Below are 26,313 nucleotides of genomic sequence, written 5' to 3'. Positions count from 1 at the left end.
TTACCAGTTCTCATGTACGGGGCAGAAACCTGGAGGCTTACGAGAAGGTATCTACTTAAATTGAGGACGACGCAACGAGCTATGGAAAGAAGAATGATGGGTGTAACGTTAAGGGATAAGAAAAGAACAGATTGGGTGAGGGAACAAACGCGAGTTAATGACACCTTAGTTGAAATCAAGAAAAAGAAATGGGCATGGGCAGGACATGTAATGAGGAGGGAAAATAACCCATGGTCATTAAAGGTTACGGACTGGATTCCAAGGGAAGGGATGTGTGGCAGGGGGTGGCAGAAAGTTAGGTGGGCAGATGAGATTAAGAAGTTTGCAGGGACAACATGGCGACAATTAGTACATGACTGGGGTAGTTGGAGAAGTATGGGAGAGGCTTTTGCCCTGCAGTGGGCGTAACCAGGCTGGTGATGATGATGATTATGATGATCGGTCACACACACACAAAAAAAGGAACGAAACTGATTTCATGGGCTCTGAGAACGGGCGGCACACGCCCACCATCTTGGAGGCTGATACGTTTCGTCTATTCCGCTAGGTGCGCTTAGAGCCAACGTCGGCTAGAGTGACTGTATATGCTACGAAAGGCTGTATATGCTACCAAAGGAGTTACTGTATGTGCTACCTTTGGTAGCATATACAGTAACTCTAACGTCGGCAGCAGGCGCTTGCGGGAGTGTCCACTCTTTACGTTTGCTGTATTACTTTATGAGCAGGAACGAAGACGAGGAACGAAGGCCATCCAAGAAAGACAGGTTGTCAGCCATCTTTCGTCACCGCGTAAACACGATAGTCGTTCGTCATTCGTTGGATATAAGAAATCCTCCACGGTAAGTGAATTCTAACTAGCGTGCATACTCTGCGTATGTAGTCGGAAGGAAGGAAGTAGTCGCGACGCTTAGCCGACGCGATTGGCAACAGACTAGGCAAGCGCGTTGTGTCTCTCGATGCCAATCGAAAAAGCCAGTCATCGCGGTAACTGCATGTGATTTCATCACCTTCCGCTATCCGTAAGTGCTTTGAAAATCGCAAGCGCAGCCAGAACCATGGTATGTTCAATAAGACACGAGGAGAAGGGGCGCATAAAATGGTTTGTTTAGCAGGCCATCATTCCGCGCCTATGCGGAGCGTGCTTAACGTGCGTTTTATGTGTTCGAATTCATTAAGTCTGGCAGTGTACTCTGTACGTAACGCTGTAAAAATAAGGAGTCGCATAACAGAAGGCGTCATTTTGCTGGTGGCATGCGTTCGTTACAATAGACCGCACGTTTCAGGGTCTTTCGCCCATGGGTAATCTGTGACCACTGAAATTAGGTGTAGCGCCAGTGCTAGTTAGAAACCTTGCCGCAGGCATTCAGGTGCACGCTGCAAGACATCAGTTGGGCGCGTTATTTTGAACTTACCCGAAACTCATGAGGAATGCATTATTTAGGCTGAACAAGACTGAGCTGTTCTCGCTCATGTATTGAAATGGTGTGATTATGTCTGATATTAGCCTTCGTGTTGCGGTTTTCGAGCACGGTGCGAATGTGAAAGGGTGCTTATGTATACGAACTCGGTGAATTGTCAAGCGGTGAGTTATGCATCACAATCGAATATTACGGTTAGTGAGTGGAATTGCAGTTGTAGGGGTGTTTTGCGTACGCTTACTGTTTTGGGCATGCCTGTGCATTTGCTGATATGAGTTCGCACTTCAGAGTTATGTTACATGAAAAGCTAAATCATCCTTCCTCTAGGGGTCACATGCGTATTCTGTGCATTTTGCTACTGCATGGCCGATCTAAACGAGTTTATCACTGTAATATTTTTTGTGGGTAAATAAAGTATAAAAGAAGACGTTACCTTAATTCTGTGTTACCAGTCGTTTGTCATACGCAAAACAAAGAGTTGGTCTAATAAACTAATAACTGTGGTCTAACTGCAACTTTTACATACCTTCAAGATTGTAAAAGGCTAGATTTCCAGCTGTAGCAACAGTCGAGTATATCTAAAATGACTCCAATGCGTACCTCATAAGTGAAAATGAGTTCATGCCTTTTAGTAAGCTTAGATATTTTAGTAAGCTTAACTGCAGGGATCTGTTCCTCGTTAGTCGTAAAATTTGCGTAAGCTTGCCATAAGAAACGATGTTGCCCATTCTTATAGGCATATCCAGTATTATCCATTGAACTGGAGGACTATTTTTTATCCCCTCTGAGTATCATGCTTGCAAATTTCATCCTGAAATTATAGCTTGAGCAGTGCCACAAACGAAGATGGTGCAAGGGGCACTCTGCGCACGTTCTTAGGATGTGTCACAATTGGTGTTTGTGACACGCCAGACCTATGACATCTGAAAATGGCCAATATTCTATTTATTAGCAGGAGTATCGTAACATTGGTGCTGAACGAGGATGAACCGTCAGTTATTTCTTCTTTCCTTAAATATAAAAAATTAAGTTAGTTTAAGAGCTGAGTATTGCAGTCATGTAGATGTTTTGAATGCATTTCAATAGGAAGACTAGGAGCTAAGACTTTCTTTTAGTGCAGTGACCTTATTTCTTGACCGTCTTGTAGTTTTTACACCGTGTACTCGTGTTGACTTGTGCACGCGATATTTTTTAGGCACCCGCTTTATATACCACAAGAAGGCATCTGCGAGAACGCAAGGATGTCAAAGAGCCAGCCCAGCACCACTCCACATGCTGCAGAGGCGCACACTCGAAAGAATGAAAATACATTGCCATGTGATTTGGACAAGAAAGTAATAATGTAGGTAGGGTCTTTAATTCCAAAATACAGTATGTCACACTAAGATGCTAATTCTCGTGTGCTCTAGGGAGTCATCTTAACATAGTATACTTTTTGTAATGTCTCTGATGGGAAAGCCATGATTAAGTGTGCTCTCTGGAGACAAACACACAGGCGCAAGTGTCATTGAAAAGTTAGAAATGTGCTTTAAAGAAAAGCTGATTAGTTTTGTGAGAAGCGCCTGCTTTTTGGGTTGCCTCTCAACAAACATATCCACGTGACAAAAATATTGGTAAAATATTATTTCCGATTCGCTTAGTGGCATAATACATAGTTCCAAGGAGCGCGGTGCCTGTATTCACTATAGAAAGCAACAGTTCACGCTTGGTTAGTTGCTTACATAATTTAACAGCACGTAAATGCGAAGGTGCGAATACAAACGCCTGTCATGCTGTATTTTAAACGCTGACATGAAGCAGAGAGATGTTCATGTCCTCTCTCTTATCAATTTTTTACACCTAATTTTAGAAGTGTGGCTTCCTCTTAGGTTCCAGAAAGGCGAAGCATTAGGGGCAGAGTGCCCCAGGTTTATTAAGTCATTATTGTTTGCGTGCATGCTCACGAAACCAGTTCACTAGAACTGCTCGAGGCTGCCAAAGTGGGAGCAAGGAGCAAAGCTTTGAACTGTGTACACCGTTGTGCACACCTTACGTCTTAATTGGAAGCCACAGTGTCGCTTGCAAATGAAAAAAAAATATTTGGCACATGTCAAATTATGGTTTCTCCTTTTTTGAAGTAGTTATATGAGTGCTTCTAGCAGGTATTAAGGATTTTGATTAGGGCGATTCAATCTACTTGCCAACCAAGTATGCTACTGGAGGCAGGGATCTGCGTGAAACACTTGTTCATCAATTGGCGGATGTGAACATATAGTGTTAACTAAGCAAAAGACCCTTAGTTTTATGGTTTTTGCAGACATAATTTTTATAGGGGAAAATTAAATTAAACCATTTTGCACGTAGTAAATTTATGGACCTAAGAGAGTGCACAGTAAGGCACTGTGTTAGTCTTCTCAGACACACATTTACTTGTTTTGAGACGAAGATTTTGTAAAGCGCGATAATGTTTCCTAGTTTACCGTACCTTAGGCACTTCATTAGGAAAAGGCTTTGGTTTCAGGTAGTTGGTTTATTGTGCAAGTATATGCATAGCCGCATGCAAAATCCACGTGTATGAAAAGGATATGTAAAATCTATGGGGCCGTTAACCATTTATGATTTGCTTTCTTGCCTTTTTCATGCATTGCCCTGCCTGTACTTATACTTATGTCGCCATCGATGCATCATATACCTCACCTCTGATTTTGGGATCACATCTGAAGCCATGCTATACTTTAGTTAGATTGCATTTTCAACGATTCACAATAATTGATCATGTAATTACGCAAGCTGACATGGCATCACAAGAACATTTTTGTGGTCCTGACAAGCTCACGTCCGGGGCTACCCCGTATGAGACAATGGCTTCACCTATGACGGGACTGGCATGCCGGGATCCATCGCAACATCATGGGCCTTCTGAAGGCCTGGAGCTGTAGATGTTGTGGACACTTGAGGGTGGCTTTTCAGTAGTTTTTGGTTTCAAGTGAAGAGCCAGAGCATGTGTTCAAAATTACAACACTCGTACCCACTATTCCGGCATTGCTGTGAGTTTTCTTGATCGATTAAGTGCATTAAGCGAGAAGTAGTGCAAGGTCTGGTCTGTAGCATTCTAGTCGTATAGGCCTGGGCCCTGTCAAGCTCGGGGTGTGGCAGCGGGCACGTTCTGCCACTAAGCTTATAATGAGTGGTAATCTCATAATATGTATGGAGCGGGTTTTTTCCTCGACCTATGGAATTCCTGAGGCCCCAGGTTCGGCAGCGCGGTCCTGGACTTCAGGCGCAGACCTGCGGGCAACCTCATTCGGGTTAATCCCATTCGGTGCAGAGATATCCCTTAAGTGGGTAGGGAACCACGAAATGTGATGTCCCTGCTCTTCGCTTCTGATAGTGCATTGCTGATCCTGAAGGACCTTGTTGTTTCCGCTATCAATCCGGACGAGGAGTGAATGACCGAGTGTGAGTTCGGTAATATAAAGGTGGGCTTCTTACGGCTAATAATAGCTAAAGCGATAGCAGCCTCCTCCGCCAGATGGGACGTCTTGACCCCTACAGAAGCTGTGTTAATGATTTTTCCCTCTACGTGAATGTGTGGTATGGAGAATTTTTCTCCTATGGGATGCCGTGCTGCGTCGACAAAAAGCTCATCTAGCTTGTGTCGATGTAAATTTTGTAGGACTGACCTTGCTCATGCGCTACTCCGGCCCACGTTATACACAGGATGAATGTTACGGAGTACAGGGTCTGTTACGAAGTGAGACGTGGTAACATTGCTGAGAGATTTAATGGGTTCGGGGCTATACCAGGGTTCAATGCCGGCCTCCGCCAGGATTTTAAGGCCAGGTTTAGTGGCAAAGAGCCGAGTGATTTGGGCTATGCAATGTGCTTCAGTAATCTCATCAATGGTATTGTGAATCCCAGGGCCAGCCGCGTTTTCGTGCTAGCAGACTGTGGCAGTCTAATGGCGGTTTGAGTCCCGTTTGAATGAGAGAATCGAGCTTAGCTTTTTCAGCTCGTGTCCATCCTAAATAAGGTGCAGTGTAAGATAGGTTACGTGGGAAGCACGCCTGAAAAGCTCCGGATAAGATCGTCCTCCTTCAATCCGTTCCTTCGGCCAGCTACCCTAGCAATGAGTTTTAGAACACTGCCCGCCCTCTTAGACGACTCAGATCTTCTATATTGTGTCCCTTGGAATTAATAGTTAGCCTTAAGATTTCAACAGAATCAACCCTTGGTGTGCAGGTGCCCACTCCTGAATAGGAAGTGAGTTCAGTGGCGCTAATCCTTTAATTTTGCTTCCTTGTCTCCCTTTCCTACACAGGAGTAGCTCTCACTTTGTGAGAGAGAGCGTAAACTCCATGCTAGCGAGGAATCCTTCTGTGATGTTAACAGCTTTTTGTAAGCTTTCCTCTAATCTAGCCAGTGACCTTCCGGGGACCCAGATGGCACTTTCGTCTGCATGAATGACATGCCAGACATTTGGGATTCCAGCCACCCTTTCGGAGAGCCTGATCATAGCGATATGAAAGAGCAGGGGTGACAGCACCGATCACTGGGGTGTGCCGAGACAACCTAGAGGTAAAGGCTTTCGGTAACCTTCCCAACTTTGATGAACGCCATGCGTTTACCGGGGAAAGATTTAGCAAAGTTAAAAATCAGCTGCCACGATTGAGCTGGGATATCACCTAGGATATGTTGGTGTCTTACCCTGTCAAAGGCCTTAGCCAAGTCTAAGGCAAGAACGCCCATCACGTCTCTAGTGCGGTTATCAAAGATCGATTTCTTTAATGGGAGCATCGCATCTTGTGTGGAGATGGAAGGTTGAAATCCAATCAAGTTGTGAGGGAAGAGACAATGTCGCTTTGTGTGACTTGATATGCGATTATGAACTACATTCTCCTTGATTTCGCCAAGGCATGAAGTGAGCGAGATGGGTCGGAGGTTTTTCATACTGGTAGGCTTTCCCGGCTTGGGGATGAAAACTACCTTGGCCGGGCTCCATTCATGAAGAACTCTGTCCGACTCTCAGACTCGATTGACTTTATTCGTTAAAATTTATATTGCCTTGTCATCTAAGTACTTAAGAAATTTGTTTGTGATGCCATCTGGTCCTGGAGCACACTTGCTATTGAGGTTAAGGAGGACATGTCTAACCTCTGATACGGAGAAGGCTTCACCAAGAAGTGGGGCACTTATCCCGGTGTATTCCGGGTATGGTACCTTCTCTGCCTCCCTGCATGAGTCACTGTCTTCCAAGGAAGGTAGGTACACAGCATGCTTTGAGCGATGTTGCTGTCCTAGTTAGCCCTTTGATCATCCTGTCTAAAGGTAGTACAGCTGTCCCTTTGGATTGTTTGTTATTAGGAAGATTTCACAGAAGGCCCCTTTTACTCCATCTCATACAACTGTCCGTTACCACCCATGTTTCCTCCCATTGTTGCTGCGAGAAAATTACAGAGTGTGAGTCAATTTCCTTGTTTAGAGCTGTTGTTCTGGCCCTCAGCCTACGATTGCGTTTCTGCGTCTTCCATCTAGAAATTGTGCTATGCTTAGCCTCAAGCATCTGCGCCATTCTGACATCCATTACCGGGGCCTCGAAATGGGTAGTTATTGTGTTCGTGGCTTCGTTTACCGCCTTGCTCAGTTTGTCTAAGAGACAAATCACCAGTACGTCTCCTTCCAGAGTCTGCTGTCTGACTTTCCTAAAGAGATTCCAATCTGTAAATTCGAATGTTTTGAGGGGTTTGGTGATAGGTCAAAGGGTGAATTCTATAATGTAGTGGTCGCTGCCCAGGCTCTCCTGAAGGTTGTTCCAGACTTCACCTACCTGCACGAAAGTTAGATCCGAGATAGTGTCCATTCAAACTGAGTTTCCTAATCTGGTAGGGAATATCGGGTCAGGGACAAGGGTCAATCCGAGCTCAGTGTCACATGTGGTGAGCTCCGTGCCTGTGACGCTACTATAACCGTAGCACCATTCCGGGTTCGGGGCATTAAAATTCCCTGCCACTATCAACAGGGCTTTTCCGGCTGGTTTCACTGTTGAAGTTAGTGCGCGCCTGAAATGTCTCGTTTTGTCTGAGGGTGAACTGTATACATTAAAGAGGAGAATACTCGCATCCTAGGCCCTCCTTAAAATTATCTCCGTGAATTGTATCTCAAACCCTGTCCTACATTCGGGACCTGGCGTTCAATGAAGCACATGTTGTTGTCCGATGTAGCAATACCCCGTGCTTTCTCACTTCTGGATACCACAGTGCGATAACCCGGTAGTGAGACCTGGGAATCCAACAGTATTTCCTGTAGAATTATCACCTCTGATTTGAGCTTCAGCGGCCTCATAAGCTGCTCCAAGGAGTACCTGCGTTTTGGGAAGGTCGCACAATTCAATTACCAAATTTTTAAAGATTCTTTAGTGATCGCAGCCATTTTGGTTACTAATTTATGATTTTGGCACCCATACTGCCATCATTAGGGACCGTCTGTTAAGAAGGGAATTGCGCTAAAAAAGACACGGACGAGTAAGGACATGGACGGGCGCCCGTCCATGTCCTTACTCGACCGTCTCTTTCTGAGCCTGGGCCGCCTTAGCTAGGGAGGCTTTGATTAGCCTTTCCAAGTGAGTAATTCTAGAGTCTATTCCTAAAAAATTACCATAATTTGCTACAGCGCATTTTCAATGGCGGTAAGTCTGCTCCCTAGACTAGTCTCGAAAGGGATGGGACCTGCTTTATTAGCTGGCCCGTCTGTGCATTTCATCTTCTCCCCCTGGTCGGAATCTGTATCTGGCTCGGTGTTAAGATCTCTGACTGGAAGCTTACCATTATTATTGAATGGGAAGGTGTACAATCAGTGTATTTTACAGGGGATGAAATATGGGCACGAAACTTGGAGACTGACAGAGAAGCTTGGGAACAAGTTAAGGACGGCGCAAAGAGCGATGAAATGAAGAATGCTAGGCATAACATTAAGAGACAGAAATAAAGCGCTTTGGATCAGAGCGCAAGCGGGTATAGCCTATATTATAATTGACGTTAACAGGAAAATGGAGCTGGCAGGTCATGCAATGCGCAGGTTAGATAGTTGGACCATTAAGGTTACAGAATGAGTACCAAGAGAACGGAAGTACAGTCTAGCACGGCAAAAGACAAGGTGGAGCGATGAAATTAGGAAAGTAGCGGGCGCTCGTTGGAATATGTTGGTGCTGAACAGGGGTAATTGGATATCGCCTTCGTCCTGCAGTGGACATACAATAGGTTGTTTATGATGATAAGAGGTCTGGGTTCGTTCGAGGCGGGCCAGGAGTCGAACAATTTTGAGTGGAGAGACTGTTGCTGAGGCTGTTTATCATGCTTCTGAGCGAGCTCATCTCTAGCCTCAATTGGCGATTTTCATTTTCTAGCGCCTTCATACGCGTATCAATGCCATGCTCTGACTGTTCCTTACCTCCACTGTTCTCGTTGGCTGACTTCTTGTCGCCGTTGTTAGACAAGTTGTTCGTTTCTTCCTTGGTTATATCAGCTCATGTGGTTCGCGTGGCGGACCCGGATCTGGGTCTAGATTCCCTTGGACCAGCGCTTCTCGAACGAGATCTTCCCCTTGATCGAGAGCGTCCTGTTGAACGTGAACGTCCTCTAGAAAGGCAGCGCTTTCGCGACTTCGAGCGTGCGCGAAGGATGGAGCCTCCTCCTGGCGCAGCTGACCTCTTCTGACGTAATGCCTGCTCTGAGTGATGGGTCTGACGTCATGCGTCTGACGTCATGCGTGTGCTTTGGCACGCTGTTCCTAGCTTTCCTTCGATGTAGATATTTTGTAAGCGCTTTGGGTATACATTATCACCCGCTGGTTGGGGGCCACCACACGCTTCACAAACCGGGTTACAGAGATGTTCTTCGTTTTTGTCCTGTGTTCTTTTCTAGGCCACATATCTTGAACTTCTTAAGATCTTCTTCTTTGGTTGGACAGACATCAGCGCAGTGCCCGATACGACCAGACGTATAGCACACGTTGTTTTGTCACATGTGCAGCGAACAGCTGACTAGAGTTGAGTTATGCAAGCTGATCCTCAGAAATATAGGGTTTATACAGTAATGCGAAATGAAAAGTTACCATACATGACAAAAAATTTGGTGCGCAAGATTTTTATGCGAACGCTCCTTGCAGTTTTATACTGATTTGCTACACATTAGGTAATATTGTAAATTTCTTTTTATATATTTGTGAGAACGTGTAACGGATCCATCCCAACGGCTCCAGCAAAGTACTTTCGTGAGGACGCCAACCGAATAGGAATATTGTACGCCTCTACCGCTACTGCGGTAGAACCAGGACAATACACGCTTAGAAAGAATGAGGTGCAGCCCATACGTGAATAACTTTATGTGAGATATTTATAACCATCGCAAGACCTGCGGCCTTACAAGAGAACATAAAACACATTTCTAGATGCACTGTACACTCAGTCAGGAATATCCATATGTTGCGCAGGACCTTATCAAATCAGCTGCTAGGAATATGGCAAAAACATTTTCTTGCACAATTTATCTACGTTACCAGGCCAATGCTTAGCAGCTCTTCTGGTAACTTCTGCAATATATCTGCATAGGTTTTGTGCTAGAAATGCGCTCGCTGACCAGTAACTTGGCCATATTTTTCTTCGATCGTATTTAACTTATCTCAAATGCCTTAATAATCTCTCGAGTTGGCCTATCGTCATTTTTTTCCAGGGCTTGCGCATCATGCATTTTGGGGGTGTACGCGCGCAGTTCGGTATCCTCTAATGTCTTGTTCATTTTGAAATGTTTACGGTGCAAGACTATATTGCTGCCAGGGGTCTCTGAAAATGAAGATGCGTGCTCTCGTGAACTATTATTTAGGCATGTTCCTGTTTGCTGTATGTATTTGTTTTCCACAGGACAGGGGGAGGGTGTATATTACTCCTTTGACGATGTCACAGTGTCTGGTGTGGAGCGTGATCTGGCATTGTGGTTTCTTTCCCTAGTTCATTCTTGTGCACATAGTTATTGCCTTGTTTGGTGCTGAGAACACTACTCGGACGCCGTGTCTTGACAGTCATGATAGGATTGTGGCCCTGTCCATCCACATATAGAATTTTTGCATAACTCTTTTCTTTTGCATCCGCAATTTCGGGTCCACTGTTGCTTCCTATAATTTTTCTCATCTTCTTTATGACGCATTACGCTATAGTGCAGATTATCGAGACGGGGTACCTTGCATTTTCTGCCTGCTTAGCTGCCTCTGAAAACTTTGTTCCCTTTGAAGCTGGCACGATTTCTTCAGTGTTGAAATAACGCGGCGCTCCCTCTTGCACGCTTCACAGTCTTGGAATGGCTTGATGTGAAGGGAAAAGATTGTTTGTTGCTCTAGGCTCGTACCTCCAGGATAGATGACCCAGTTTGAACCCTATGAAAATGTCGAGAAACTGCAGGGAATTGTGGTTCGGAAGCTCATAAGTGAAGTTCAGCTCTGGGCAAAGAATTCCAGTAAGACACCCTTGAGTTCATTGGGATCAGTTGCATGCTCTGTTTGGCACTGCACTAAGAAGTCATCCGCGTATCGATAGATCCGTGTCATGTGCCTTTCTTTAACCAAGCCTTGAATTTTCTTGTCGCATGCTGCCAAGTATAAATAATCCAGGATTGATGCTATTTTCCTCGAATGCAGACCCCTTTCTTCAGGACAGACAAGGTTACATCATGCACAGTGATTGTGGCAGCGAGATAGGCGATCAACAGCTCCAAGAAGGCGTGCACAGACATTCCTACCGAGTTTTGCAATGAAATGGCTCCTTGTTCCACGATGGTTTCTTTCTGTACACTCGTCAAACCCGCATGCAGTATTGAATAATGCGTGTCTTCGATGTCAATCGAGAACCCGTACAAATATTTCATTTATTACTTTCTGACCTCGGAGGTTAGCTCATGGTTAAAGTAGGACAGGTGCAGCTATCTCAACCTTCCATATATGTATCGGGACACGGTGCCAAATTTGCGCTTTCCCTGAGACTATACGCAGCAGGGAAGCTCACCATTATCAGACGAGTCGCAGCAAAAGCTAATGAAGAAGACACTAGTAGAGTTGTGACTGAAAATGTAGATACAATGGCTCGTTCAAAATAATGCAAGCGCCAAGTGCACACTTTTGTTAAATGTGTAAAGGAATTGAAAAAACAAAACTTAAGATAGTGCCATTCAGTCAAAGAAGAGATGTTTATACTACTCGATTCCAGCAGCTACAATGCAAGAGTGTTAGAAGCCATCAACAGCAACTTCCGCAAGGGTGAGAATGAAGGCCTAAAGGCAGCGAAAGAACAGGTCACGGTGCTTCTAGATGAAGTAAGTAATAGTAGCCAGCTGCAGCAAAGTTACAGCAGCAAACCCCAGCGCGCTTTCAGTGCCCTTCAGCGCAAAAAACACATAAAATTTTAACCCGCTACCTCGCAATTTTGTCGGAATACTATACGCGGCTGTCGGCACTTTCGGCCCGCTTTTTGAAGCAGATTTCCCACGTAAGGGTAGAAGATCTGTTCAGAATTAAGAAGTCTAAAGATATAACCTCTCAGATAAGAGTACGAAATGAATTATTTGTACGGGTTCTCTATTGAGATCGAGGAGATGTATTTTTCTATACCGCACACGTTTATGATCGCTACTGAGAGAGGCCAAGGAGGAGAAAGGAGCCATTCCATTTAAAAACTTGGTAGGAATGTCTGTGGACGCCTTTTTGTAGCTGTGGAGTGCACATCTCGCTGTCGCAATGACTGCGCATGATGGAACCTTGTCCGTCCTGAAAAAAGGGGTCCGCGTTGGATTAAAAATAGCAGCAACCCTGAGTAAATTTTATTTGGCTGCATGCGACAAGAAAATTCAAGGCTTCATCAAGGAAAGGTGCATCACACGGATCTATCGAAATGTGGAGGACTTTTTGGTGCTGTGCCAAACAGAGGATGCAAATGATTACAATCAACTCTACGATTTCGTACTGTAATCCTTTAGATCAACGTACCTAGAGCTGAACATCGCTTATGAGCTTCCGAACCACAATTCTGTGCAGTTCTTTGACATATTCCTAGAGTTCAAACCGGTCATCAATGCTGAAGGTGCGAGCCTAGAGCTAAGAAACAAATTCTTCCTTTACGTCAAGCCATTCCAAAACTGCAAGACGATAAATAGCGAGTGCAGCATTTATTTCACTACGGAAGATATTGTGCTAGCATAAAACGGAACAAAGCTTTCAAAGGTAATTAAATGGGCTGAAAAGTGCAGGGTACCCCGTGTCGATGCTCTGCACTATAGCTGAATGCTTCATAAAGAAGATGACAAGAATTATAGAAAGCAAAAGTGGAGCCGACGTTGGGGGTGCAAAAATGAATTATGCAAAACATCCGTATGTGTATGGACTAATCGACAGTTTCATCAGGATTGGTGAGAGACACTGCGTCCGAGTAGTGTGCTCAGCACGCAACAAGGCAAAAAGTATGTGCGCACGAGTAAACCCGGAAAAGAAAGCACAATGATAGATCGGGCACCAGACCCCATACTGCGACTTGGTCGAAGAAGTGGCGTAACCATCCCCCTGACCTGTGAAAAACAATACATAGACAAAGAAGAACATGTCTAAATGATCGGACAAGGGAGCACACATCATCACTTTCAGGGACCTTTGGCAGCAATCTAGCGTTGCACTGCAAACACTGCGAAATGAACAAGAAATTAAAAGATAGCCAAGTGCGCGCGTACACCACCAAAATGCATGATGTGCAAGCCCTTGAAAAGAATGACGATAGGCTAAGTCGGGAGATTCTGGACGCATTTTTACATAAACAATGAGGACCGCAATGTGCAAACACACCAGAAAAGAAGTCGCCTTTCTAAGAGAAGCCTCAGGTAGATGAAAAGGGATGGGATGTGATGATTAAATAAAATGAACAGGAAATTCGATAAAGACATTAGTCGAACGTGCAGCTGCGTGTACTTAAAGATTATGAAGTTTTACGTGCCAAAACCACTTTCTGATGATAAGGCACGCTGTAGGGGTGAAATGCGAAAATTTGGACCACCTGGGGTTCTTTAACGTGCACCTACATCTAAGTACACGGGTGTTTTCGCATTTCGCCTCATTGAAATGCGACCGCCGTGACCGGGATTAGATCCCGAGAGCTCGTGCTTAGCAACCGAACAGCATAGCCAGTAAGCAACCACGGCGCGTGGCGTCTACTTGTATTCGTTCCTTTCTATGTCGGTGTTCCGCACGTTCTACTGCTACAGTTCTCGTAGAACTAACCAACAAGCTCAGTTAAACACCCTTTTCTTATTGTAAAGTTCACAAGACCACCCATGCGGTCACACGACTCGCCGGCAGCATCATCGCAAGAATTATCTTTTTATCATCTGCTGCGCGGAACCGCCTTCACCAGGCGCTATTGGTGGACATTCACCATGAGACGGCGATGACATGGCAATTACTGTGAGCTCTGAAATTCGCCCAGAAAGCATATTGAAAGTTGCAATCATACATCTTGAAACAGCCCCAATCCGAGCAGAGCCGTGCGTCAGCTAATTACCGGTGCCAGGAGGGGCTTACTTCGACGACGGGCCATTCCAGTGCACTTCCCAGGGTGTTCTGCCTTAAGTCATTGCATTCAATGATCATTTCGAGAGGAGCTCTCCCTCGTACCGCTAAGACAGTGAGCACCGTGTCCCCTTTTCACTTTGTGATCGCGAGGTGCACGCCAGCTGATAGGCTGATTATTTCCCCTCGAATGCGGTGTCCTATGACGGCTTCGAACTCATCCTAAAACTTGGCACCAAACTGAGGGGACGAAGGGGCATACAAGGACGAGCGCTTTCTATGAACTGGTTTTATTATTAAGAGACATCAGACTTTATTACCGTACTAATATGCGCAGTATATCTCAGGATTCGATCTGAAGACCACATGGCGGTCACGTGAATCGTCAGGAATTTATAGATACGATTAAAGTAGCCACATATCTTTATCTAACAGTGCATGTGCGACTCACACAATCTTCTTTTTGCTTTGAAATGTGAAACGCTTCTACCATTTTCGTCAATGTTTCATTACAATGTCTGAATAGAGTGGAAGTGTTGTCAAAGCAGGGTGTGCACACACTCGTTAAAATGCAGGGTCAAATGTGTGCCAGTGAATCCTTATAAAACTTCAACAAGTGTTCACTTAATCCTCGTATCCTCGCTTAATCGTCCTTAATAGACGTACACGTCTCCGCATGGCACAGGGGTCGTATATACCACATTCTTTATGCATTCGAGAAACTGGTACTTGTGCCTTATACTAGTCATTGTTAAGATAATTTCTGCTTCAAACTTTTGTTCTACTTTTGAACAAGCACTTCCTATATTGTTTGTTTGCCCCACCCCCTCCCCCCAAAAAAGCACAAACACATTTTGTCCATTGTTTCCTCCTAGTTCTTTTATTCTCTGGGAGAGGCCATGTACATAAGGAGTAATAGATACCTTTGAATGTTCTTCATTATGCCTTCTTTTCTCCATAGTTCGTTCCTTTTGTTGCTTTAGCTTCTTCATTAGTCTGCCACAAGATGCCTGCGAAACTGTGTGTGGATAGCCATCATCCTGCAATCGGACAACCTGTTGACTGAATGCCTGGTTCACGAAGTGAAATCAAGAATTAAATAGCGCATACCGAATTCAAGCAACCACTATACCACTCTTGACTAGCCTTGAATTCCCAGAGGGGTAGTTCTGAAGTGGCTTTCCGGACCGGGGTCAGAAGGACCAGCAAATGTGATTTTTCTGAAATTCTAACTTTACATATCTAGGTTGTTGTCAACAGATGCTTCCGAAGTGAATGTCAGCGCTTCGCCTAATAAAATTAGGATATCTAGCACCCCTTCCTGAAAGCGTCTCTGTCTACGTTGGAATCCAAAATTAAATACTCGTCTACACGTCTATACAGCTTTGTAACTACACCATCTATTGCTCTGACCATCGCTCTGTCCACGCTACTCAGAAAAATGGTGATGTTGGAAGAACTGTTGCTGCCTTTCTGGTATCTATAAATTCCAGACAATTAGCGTGATCGCTGTGTGCGCCCTTGGCGGAATCCTGCGACGTATTTCGCAGATCTGTACTGTAATAAAGTCTGATGTTCCCAGAAACATAAAATCAGTTGTCGGGAAACGCTCGTTCTTGTTTGTCTTTCTTTGACCCCGTTTGTGTAGGACAAATTTTCACGCTGAACCAATTCCAACTAGGCAGGCTCACAGTGAGGCTCCCAACTCCAACTTGTCCCAAAATGGTATCGCAGATTTCGCTGATATAGACATCTTGCATAGACGAATGCTCTTTAAGAGGATAACCTGGCTGTACCGATGAGCGTTTCAGAATAACCCTGCAAATATATGTGCTCCAGAACGGTCCTATTATTGTATGCGCTTCAAAAGCCTCCTGTAGATAAGTAAAACAAACAATTTGTAGATGCTTCTTTCTCTCCGCTTCGGACTTGTCAATAGCTAGCCGCTCTCTGTATGAAGAGACGGATAACGGCGTAAGCTCAAAGCGTCACACGCCCCGGTAGCGCAGGACAGCCAACTTGTGCGGCGTCCTGGCGGCCTACGCAAGTGAGCCCTTAGAGTGACGCCTAAGTCATATCGGAGTCTTCTAACAATTTGTAAAGAACGTGTTTCAGCTCACCTTTATTTAAGTACGCACATCCAAAGCTGAAGAAGCTCCAAATAAAAACAAAAGAAACGTGGTTTGCTGCTTTAACATGGATAGAGCACCGGCGCTGCCGCCTGCTCGTCTGCCTTTATGTCTCTCGGATCTCCAGCTGCCTGTCTGGCCGTTCTTGTATGAGATTTGTTCGTAAAAAATTGAGAGCCGAGTACTTTTGTTTAGAGTGTACTTAGACACGCTTCCAATAAAATATAACGTAGGATTCATGTGGAAAACAATTGAAAACACAACTGCTTACGATTTGAAAATCGCTTTTATTTCGCTGCTGTGGAAACCGGCTGTGTTATACAAAAGAAGGAGTTACAACTTCCAAGACTAAGGGCATTCATGCTTTGTGTACGTCCTCAACGAAAGAGTGACGCTGAAATTAGAATTGACATTTACTTATCGCGCATATTGGTCTTGCTGTACTGATTGTGCATTCGGACACTCATGCATATGACTTCGCACTACATTTACTACTGTAGCTGCTCCGGAACTATTCTTGAACATTTGCTACTAAAGGTGAGTTAAAGAAAATTTGACAAACACAGCCAGTAATTGGCTAAGACCATGAGCAAAGCAAACGGCATAGAACATATTCCGGTGGGCACATCAGCGGCACTCAAGCTTGCGTTGCGTACAACATAATGACCATTTGTCATTTTAACCGACGTACTCTCGTTTTCGGTCGGAGGATGCGTGTGATTTGCCGCAAGAGAGCTTGTCAGAGGAGCATTTATTACCTCCATGGAGATTGAAGTTTCGCTTGGTTTAGTAACCTTTTCAGAGTATTTTGTAGTTGTGGCTTCAGGAGGCGCTGTGATATCAGGCACAGACGCTTTGGTTCTATTAAACCAGTTTTTTCCAGCACTACGGAGCGCCTGAATAATCGATCCGACATGAGCTGCAGAGAAATCGCTGAGGGCACTTCCGTAGGATGTTTGTTTTCTCTTCGAATCTGTCGAGACTCCTGCATTATTAGTATTTTCTGTTTGCCTTAAATGTTCCGTACTTGTACTAGCAGCTGTTGTTTCAGTGTTTAAAGTAGGCCTTCCTCCCGTCGTGGCCACTTTGGATGATGAAAGTGGGCTGTCACCTGGGATAGTGATATATGTTGGTTCATTAGGTGGAAATAGCGCCTGAGTTTTTGGCACATGGGTTTCTATTGAATGGGTGTCAAGATGTCGTGAGCTGTCACCAGATTGACCATTATTCTTGGTAAGCATGGTTGTATGAATGCCGCTAGTCGCTTTCCCATCCGTGTGTATATTTCCGGGTGCCTTTTCTAGGATGCTTGACTCCGACGTGGAAGCACTTGCTGCTACAAAGCGTGTAGAGTCTGTTTCATTTTGGTCCAGAAAGGCTCCACCAGTAGTTGGCTGACCACTGTACAGTATAAAAGATGGATACGGAGGCCCGCCACTGTTTGTGTACACGCTATGAGTGTAGCTTGTAGGCTGTGTCCCCGTTATTGAGGTGCTCGTCACTGGACTGCTTTCTGGAGACACACTTTGCGCGGTAACCGTTCCGTTGTGTGACGAAGGGTTTGTTGTTTTATTGAATATATTTGGTTCTTCTCCTATGGTCACTGTCTTCAGTTCTTCAACCTCGTGGGTAGGCGTCGATGCATCACTGCTACTTAATGACAGCGTCGAGATATTTTTCGTTACCTTTGAATGGTCAAGTTGGGCGGGAGACGTGTGGGGTAGTCCAGTAAGGGCCGTTGATTTCACGTTCAATTGCGGAGGCAAATCAGTGGAGATCGTGCTGAAATGTCCGGTTGCTTGAGCACCCTTCACGTGGACATCTGGAATAGTGCACCAAAAGGAAAGGATAACGTGAATGAATGGATGTGTGAGAAATTGCATTTTTGTCAGCTTCGTGCCATTATGAGAACCTAATAAGAAAACGCGGCGTCATTTCGCTAAACGTTTGCCTAAATGCGAATTTAAATCCGTGCATAAGAGCGCGTAATAAAAATTAGGTTTTTATGCGAATATGGCGCTGAGTGCTTGAGGCTGAAAAGGCTTTCCACGCAGATTTTACAGGAGCCATAGACAGCTATTACGGCGAACTGATATAATTAATTTTTTCTATGTCAGTAAACAAATCTGTTGTCAAGAAGTGGTTCTGTAGGCGACAAAACGACGGAAGCGTCAGGCATCAATAGCGGCGTTCGATTTGAGAACAGTGTACCAGAACTCGTGACGTATAAACTACCTTTCAGAACTTGCTAATTGTAGCTAATCGTCGATAGGGCAGTTAGCTAGGTTGCGTTCGAGCCTTAAGATGGAGTTTGATTTTAAGCTTTTTTTCAGTACTGTATGGCACTATGTCTTGACGCAGTTCATCATGTTCCATTTTCTTGTGCCGTGGCCTCGACTCTGTGCGGCACTGTGATGTATAGCTCAGATTTGTACGTAAGGAAATACATGGGTTTAATTATTTACAATCAATTACACTTCTTGGTAGTTTTGTTATTTGGCAATAACTTTGTTTATTCGGTAACACCCACTATATTTCAATTACTTCTTTTAATAATCAATTATATTGAATCAGTTTAATCAGTTACTTTATTGGCGAAACAAGGTGCAACAGGCAAAGCAGTTTTAATCAACTCAGGCAGAAAAAGTTTTATTTAATTCACGTCGAGTGGAAGTCGTCAGAATATGGCAGGAATATAGAAATAGGCGTGATCACGAGAAGAAAAGTTATCGAACAAGCATGCCTTGGAGAGCATACATCAGGCATAACGCAAATCATTATTGGAAGCTAACCAATGTCGTCGAAAAAGAAAGGGTACAATCAGTGAATTCTACCGATGCTAACGCATTAGGCAGAAACTTCAAGGTTAATGAAGAAGCTCGAGAACAATTTAAAGACCGCGAAATAGAAATATAAGGAAAATGTAGGGTTTGACTTGAAGAAGCACGAAGAGAGTGGTGTGTATCAGACAGCAAACGGCGATACCTGATCTCTACTTTACACTACGAGAAAATAAATGGACATGGGCATGCCATGTAATGCGTAGGGCAGACAACCAGTGAACAAATACAATTACACATTGGGTTCCAAGGAAAAGAAAGTGCAGTCGAGGACGGCACAAAATCAGGTGCACTGATGAAATTAAGACATTTGCGGGTGGAAACTCGATTCAGCTAGCGCAAGGCAACCGTAATTGTAGATCCCTGGAGAGGCCTCCGTCCTGCAGTGGATATAAAAACAGGCTGCTGCTGCTGATGATGATAGAAAATGACCATTATCTACAATTCCCACACTAAATGGTGATGCAATATGCAGATCAGTGATCTGCTTTAAACAACCAGCGGCTTGCAGGTATTGACACCTGTCTGGGAAACCGTTTTCAGTGGCCTTCATAGGTAGTGGCAGCTCTTGCTCAAATATCACCTTAATGCAGCCTATGTCTTCGCCATTATAGACAACAATGTTTGTCCGTTGAACGTGCAATTCTGAATGTGTAAAGTGTAGGACTCAAATACACCTTATTTTGCAAATGTAACACAGCAAGATCATTTTGAGGGATTAATACAATGCAGCGTTGTTTTAAACCATTTAACAGATTTGGTAACTCTGTAGAAGAACGTGAGGAGGAAACAACATTATTGAAGTGAAATTGCAGGGCTTTGTCGACAGCCGCTTGTTTGCGGCAACCTCCTCCACCCAGGCATTGACCGCTTTTTTTATTTTTTCTTCGGGGGGTCTCCCATGTCGTTTCTGAGTGAGCTGGCAGTAGCTCTCTGGTTGGGGGAAGAACCTCACATTCCCAGAGGATGTGGCTTTGGTTTGCTACGGCGCTGTTGTCGCAGTTTTTGCTTATTGGGTCAACCTCTCCGTTTGTGAAGGTCGCTAAGCGATGAGGAGTGATAAGGCAGTCAGCTTAAATACGGGGGAGGTGAGTGGCCTGCGCTTTCGTGAGGTTTCTTTGAGGTATAAGGTATGCTCTTCTGTCCCCTTCATATATTTTAGTAAGTTCGTTGTAGGAAGTCACTACTTTTCGTCTCGAGGGGGTCCTGTTCAACGGAGAAGCGCAACCCGGTTTGTCAACCATTGGGCCACTTTATACGCTTCCTCTGGTCGGGATTGAGCAGGGACCCAGACAAGCAGGGACCCAGACCCAGAAGTGAGCAGGGACCCAGACAAATGGAAGGTGAACACCTGCTGAGCCCGTTACAACTCATCGTTTAAGTGCTAAGTGGCTAAGGACCCGGAGTGAAGGCGCCGGTGAGGTTTAGCCCCACTAGTCGACAAATTGAAATTGCGGTTCTATGGCTCCATATCAAAGGCCAATTGCGGCATTAATGCCAGTAGATCGCCTGTCCTCTGAATTATTTTTTCAGTTTTTCATTGGACCCATCGGGGAGCGCCTTCCCGCTGCCTGAGCAACAGTGAAGCAACCCACGTAAGAGCACCGCAACCTCTAGTAAACACAATAACTTCCATCCAGTGCGCACACTGAGGGAAGTTTCAGTGTCGTTTTTGCAGGGTACGCAGAGCTGGAGAGGGCGCACTGAAAGTGTCAGACGAACCTCTTTATTTACTATATGTGTGCAATGGCAATAAAAGTAGGGAACGAAGGAAAGTGTAAGTGATTAAACCACTTTTTAGTAATTGCTCAATTACTTTCATGGGGCAATAATTGGTCATTGTAATCAATTGTCATTTAGAATGAAGTACTATTAGACACTTTTCTATCACATGTACAAGTCCGAAGCCGGCTCAAAGCAGAAGCTAAAGCACCGGATAGCATGTACACCCAGCATGCCTAGCGCAGCGTAGAATAGTGTTAAATCACTCTTTAGTCGCCGGTCTCTTGAACAGCAGAACAGTGTGCGACACCTATGAAAGTCTCTATGAAAATCAGTGATCTCTTGAAATGTAGGAAAGATTCCTGATTTACACCACGAAATTTCAGTGAAGAGCAAGAAGGGAAGACACGAGGGCTGCTTTTCAACTGAATGTCTATGTGTAAATGGCACACGTTTGCATTAAAATGTAACAAAGACTCTTCCGCCGCTATGGCTCAGCGGCGATGGTGCTGCGCTGCTAAGCGCGAGGTCGCGGCGGCTGCATTTCCCTGGGGTTGAAATGCAAAACGCTCGTGTACCGTGCATTAGGGGCACGTTAGAGATTCCCTCGTGGTCAAAATTATTTCTGAGTATCCCACTAAAACTTGCCTCATAAACAAATTGGGATTCTGAACGCAAGACTCCAGAATTCAATTCAATTTAAAGAAATAAGAAAAAGAAGACGTTCTTCAAAATATGGTGACAAAACAGAGGTCACAAGGGCAAGATCGGGTCATCAATAAAGACGAACTATTGATTACTTAGGACAATCGACGAACGCATTAAACAAGGCTGCTCAAGCTTTTTTTTTAAATTTCGGTAGCTGCTGACCCGTGTGCCACATGGGAATTGAAATGTGTACAAAGTAAGTGTGCCTTTTAACCAATTCAAATGTTTCTTTGGGTGGACATATTAAAATAGCGCCCATAATGCCCAGCGGCCTATGGACTCTTTACCGGAAGACAGTGGCACCTGCAAAACAAGATCATCATAATCATCAGCCTGGTTACGTCCGCTGCAGAGCAAAGGCCTCTGCCATACTTCTTCAACTACCCCGGTCATGTAATAATTGTGACAATGGTGTCCCTGCCAACTTCTTAATCTCCTCAGCCCACATAACTTTCTGCCGCCCCTGCCACGCTTCCCTTCCCTTGGAATCCAGTCCGTAATCCTTAATGACCATCGGCCATATTCCTTCCTCATTACATGTCCTGCCCATGCCCATTTCTTTTGCCCAACACGAAGCAAAGGCAAGTGTTCCCTTTATTCATTACTTCTCTCCACCTTGCGGGTTTCCGCAGAACTACTACGTCAAACACTTGCCTTTGCTTCGTGTTGTCGACAAATTCGACTTCGCCCTGCCATCTGCTAGCCGCCTGGTTAGCTCAGATGGTAGAGCGGCTGCCCCGGAAAGGCGGTGGTCCCGGGTTCGAGTCCCGGACCAGGACGAATTTTTCTTCAACTATGAGGCTTTTCTTTCGAGGAACCCGTACGGGTTCCCTTTGTAGCAATTGCTACGAACAGGTGGATGTCTCATTTTCCCTTTATTCAAATCTTAAATTTTGTGAACTTTCAGGAAACTAAACTTGAAGTATACAACCGTGTACTTCAGCAACTAAAAGCGATACCGCAATACTCTATGCTGTACTTTATATTTCATCTAAAGCGGAGAAAAATGACATATCATGCCTGAAATATACCACTCACTTCTGAAAATGACATTTGCAAAGCCTTCGCAAACATTGTCACAAATTCACATCAGTCGTAAATTCATACATAAAATTTGTTCGATTGAGATGCTCCAACGCACGCAGGTTATAAAATTGCGATATTTGCTTTTGGTGCTGAGTTACGCATTTGTAAACTTCATACTTCTATTTTCTTTTTAGGATTTACCGACTCCCATCAGTTCTTGCAAAACATGCCATTTCTTAAATGAAAATTCTGTTTGCTGCGTTCACTCTGATTTAACGTTATTTTAAACGCAATACTTCTCACTCAAATCGATTAAGCGATTTTCTCACAAAAGCATTCTTGCGTTTTAAAAGTATTTGAGAAGCCGGCATCGGAATTAGGCTCGAGCTAAAGCTTCCTCTTAATTCATTACGCTGGGTCTATAGGAAACCCACGAAACATTACGTTGCCTATGCGAAAGTCCGCGGCCGCTGTGGTGCACAAACAGGAAAAACAATCAACAAAAAAAATGCAGATGCTACGGACTGTGGGAATCAATGCAAGTAAAGCTTTTTGGTTGTTTACTTTGATTGACGATAATTAGCGGTGGGGTTGATGGCTAATGCTTAAGTTCATCAAGCTTCATTCCAACACGGGAATGGTTAGTTGACGTTTAACGTTACCTTGCGAGTACCACTGCTGTATCTCGGCGTAGTACACAGAACACGCAGAGCGACATGTTTGCTTGAGGCGTTGTTGTGTGCCATATTTTATGGCCTCTGAGAAGGTTGAGCATATTCATTGCCTTACATGGAACATCGCATCGTTAGAGGAGTATTAAACTTTAATTGAAATATAGAACTGTACGTGTCAAAACCATAATCAGGTGGACTCCGGAATAATTTTCACACCGTGGCGTTCTACAAAGTGTGCATAAACCTAGGTGCAGGAGCCTTTTTTTTTATTTGGCCCCCGTCATGATCAAACCCGCAATATCGAGCAATGCCATATCCGCAAAGCTACCGCGGCGAGCACAGAACTGTTGATTTGACATGTGACCGCTTGCGTTGTGTCGCCTAAGCTCTACGGTACGCTTTAAAACGGCTCTGCCTAAGTTCTCCGCTTGACAAATTTCCTCGGTTTTTATTTTTCATAAATAGCAGAAACGTGTCGTACCATCCCTTTAACTTAAGTTTCTCCGATTTGCTCGCAGCCGCTGTCGTGTCTATAGTAGTACCGGTTCCTTGCCTTCTCACGTTACTTTTGTCCTATCCCCGTCCCCCGTCTTGTACGGGAACTGCGAGAGCCTACTGGCAACGCTGTCATTCACTCGTATCCTTAAGCCGTAGGCTTTTGCCTAATCTCTACCATTCTAACTAGCTTCCCTTTGGACTTGCACGTTATTAGAAAGGTAAGCACTGCACTTTCTGCAAAGCTTTGGTGGGGCGGGGGGGGGGGGGTCACGGATAATTACAGCTGTCAAAAGGCTAATGTGGTGACGTCCAAGGAGCTCCAGAGGGCATCGTGCACATTTGACGGCGTGCAAACGTCCAAACATGTTTCTCGGGTAGCTTTTTCTATTTGCCGCGCCCCTGTCATCTATACAGACGCTCTGAACTACAGCCGACGCGGTGTGCCAGATAGCAGCAGCGGTGGGAAAATCGAAGGAAGAGACAAAGAAAGCGTCGCTTTGGAAACCAACGGAAGCTTCGTGGAAGCAGTTACCTCGGCCAGACATCTCATCCGGAATGCCGACGAGCTATCTTGTCTGGCCAAGTGCATAGCGAAATTGTGCATTCACTGCCTGTCGAGCAAATAGATGGTCATCTTCGAAATAAGGCTGATACAGAAGCGCGCTCGTTTTCATGTACCCAGGTGGCGGAACAGTTTCAGAGTGTGATTTGTTTAGTGTTTTCTTTGGTTGTGCGTCATGGCACACGTCACGGCACAAATTTCGAATTATTTTACGTTCATACGCCACGTAGTTGCAAGGAAATGTCCAGAATGCCTGGGTGTGAGCGCGCATGAAATCCTGAAGCGTGTCTGACAATGCCACCTTGACTACCCCGCCGAGCCCCTCCGACTTTGAACAGATAGTTCACGAGGAGCGCGGCACGATATAGAAGGGACCAAAGCTTCATTTAATGTACTAATTTTTCTTAGCTTCTAAAAGCGTTGCTGTTTAGGGGCATGTAATGGCAGTTGAGCGTGGTTGTTGTGAGCACGCGTCTGGCACGTCAAACGAAGGTTCCCCGCAGAGCGGACAGATGGCGCCACCGCCATGGAGAGCGTCCGCGAGGTGGCGCGCTGCTCTGCGCAAGCCACAGCGCACGCCAGGTGGTGCGAGTGGAAAGAGGTACATAAGAGAGAAAGGGCGCCCATCAAACGGCATTTCGTGCCATAGACACGGTCCATCTAAATAAGTAGTGAAGCTTGGAATGAAAAGCGTGCCAAAAGCTATCGCGAAAGATAGTTAACGGTGCATGATTGAAGCGCTGCTAGGTGGGGCGGGGGACAAACACTGGAACTAGAAAACCTATGCGTAAAAAATTCGCTAAAATGTTTAATCAGAGTACTGGCCTACGAGTAAATTTTCCGTTTGAGATATTCCTCTTGCACTAAAAGAACAAATGTTAATTTTTTTCTACTTCACATTTTATCAGTTCTTTCTTGACGACCCCTACCAACCAGTGATTCTGGCGCAAGACTTGGCAAGGCTGCCCAAACCAGCTATTGTGTCATGAAGAATGGCCTTGCTCATTTGAACGCCGCGGTTTCGTCCTTGTTTCCTTTTTATTAATTCCTTGCGTATTTCTTCAAAATGTGGCGTGCGCTTCTCTTCTAATTTTGCGTGACCGAGCGCGCTGCATTCGTTGGCGAAAGATGTGAATGCAGGTTTTTTGTTATTGTGCAAGTTCACGCTGTGGCATCCGACGCGCTTGTCTCGTCGTGACGATAAATGTGGATCGCCCCACGAAAAAACGTCGCGCTATGTTCGTTTACTTTCCGTAACACAGGCTCTGAGTGTTCGACGGGAAGCAAAATGAGAAAGTGGGATGCTATCTAAATCATAATGGGGGGCAATGTTGTCTGATAATTGTTGCATATGAATACATCGAGTCGCCAGGACTTACGAATGATTCTGTGAAAAGCATTCGCATAGATTGCTATGCCTTATGACTGTGCGGATCATAGTAACCTTCATTACTGAAAACAGGTTTTGTTTGGTCAATTAAATTGGTTGCATTATTCAATACGAATAAAAATGAAGTTGATAGTTTTCAAACTCTTTGGCAGTGTCATTTATTTCCTTCCTATTCGTTCAACTTCCTAAGGAAGCTACTGCAGCAATTGCCGTCAATAACAGCCTAATTACGTCCACATTAAGACATAGGCCACTCCAAATAGTTAAAGGACACGCTGGCTTTTCAACTGAGGCGAGTAGCAAGCTTGCCTCAGCCTCAAAACAAAAATAACTGCTGTCGTATCGGCCGTAATGCTGGAGGCTAAAGAAATTGAAACATTCGCGCAAATCAGCGTAAGATCTTGACGTCACTGTCATTTCCGGTTGTGACGTCACTTCTACCGTTACGTTTTTTGCTTGCTGTTGTCCCTACAATACGTAGATGGCGATGGTTACAACGAACCCCATTTGCTTGGCATGTGGGCTTCTATAGAAGCTTCGCTAGCAGTTTACATATACATTGCCATAGACGCCGAACGGTGAGGGGTTCCCAGTGCGCTCACCGGTGAACACCACCCCGTATCCGCTGCCATCATGGCTTCGTTGTCACGTTGCCACTATACCATCATAATTTCAAAATTGTTATCTCATTGTCGTCATGCCGTTGCCGCCATTCTGCCTTCACCTGCACCATGATGTGCTTAGAAAACCGACGAGCTCTCTAGCGTCGTAGAGTA

General features: G+C 44.8%; 1 long non-coding RNA gene and 1 other non-coding gene across 2 annotated transcripts in view; one reads left to right on the top strand and one right to left on the bottom strand.

Annotated features, from left to right (window-relative positions):
* Positions 1-16,423: 16,423 nt before the first annotated feature.
* LOC135918263 (uncharacterized) overlaps positions 16,424-26,313 on the bottom strand; it is a 75,793-nt gene continuing 65,903 nt past the window's right edge. Inside the window, exon 5 of the long non-coding RNA XR_011511713.1 lies at positions 16,424-17,939. This is a non-coding gene — a long non-coding RNA (uncharacterized lncRNA). The remainder of the gene's footprint in view (positions 17,940-26,313) is intronic.
* Positions 22,093-22,167, top strand: TRNAS-GGA (transfer RNA serine (anticodon GGA)). Its single transcript has one exon. It is a non-coding gene; the product is annotated as a tRNA-Ser (tRNA).

Source organism: Dermacentor albipictus, chromosome 2, assembly GCF_038994185.2.
Source record: "Dermacentor albipictus isolate Rhodes 1998 colony chromosome 2, USDA_Dalb.pri_finalv2, whole genome shotgun sequence".
Lineage (NCBI taxonomy): Eukaryota > Metazoa > Arthropoda > Arachnida > Ixodida > Ixodidae > Dermacentor > Dermacentor albipictus.
Note: the sequence above shows the minus strand (reverse complement) of the source record. Positions and strands in the feature narration are given on the sequence as shown.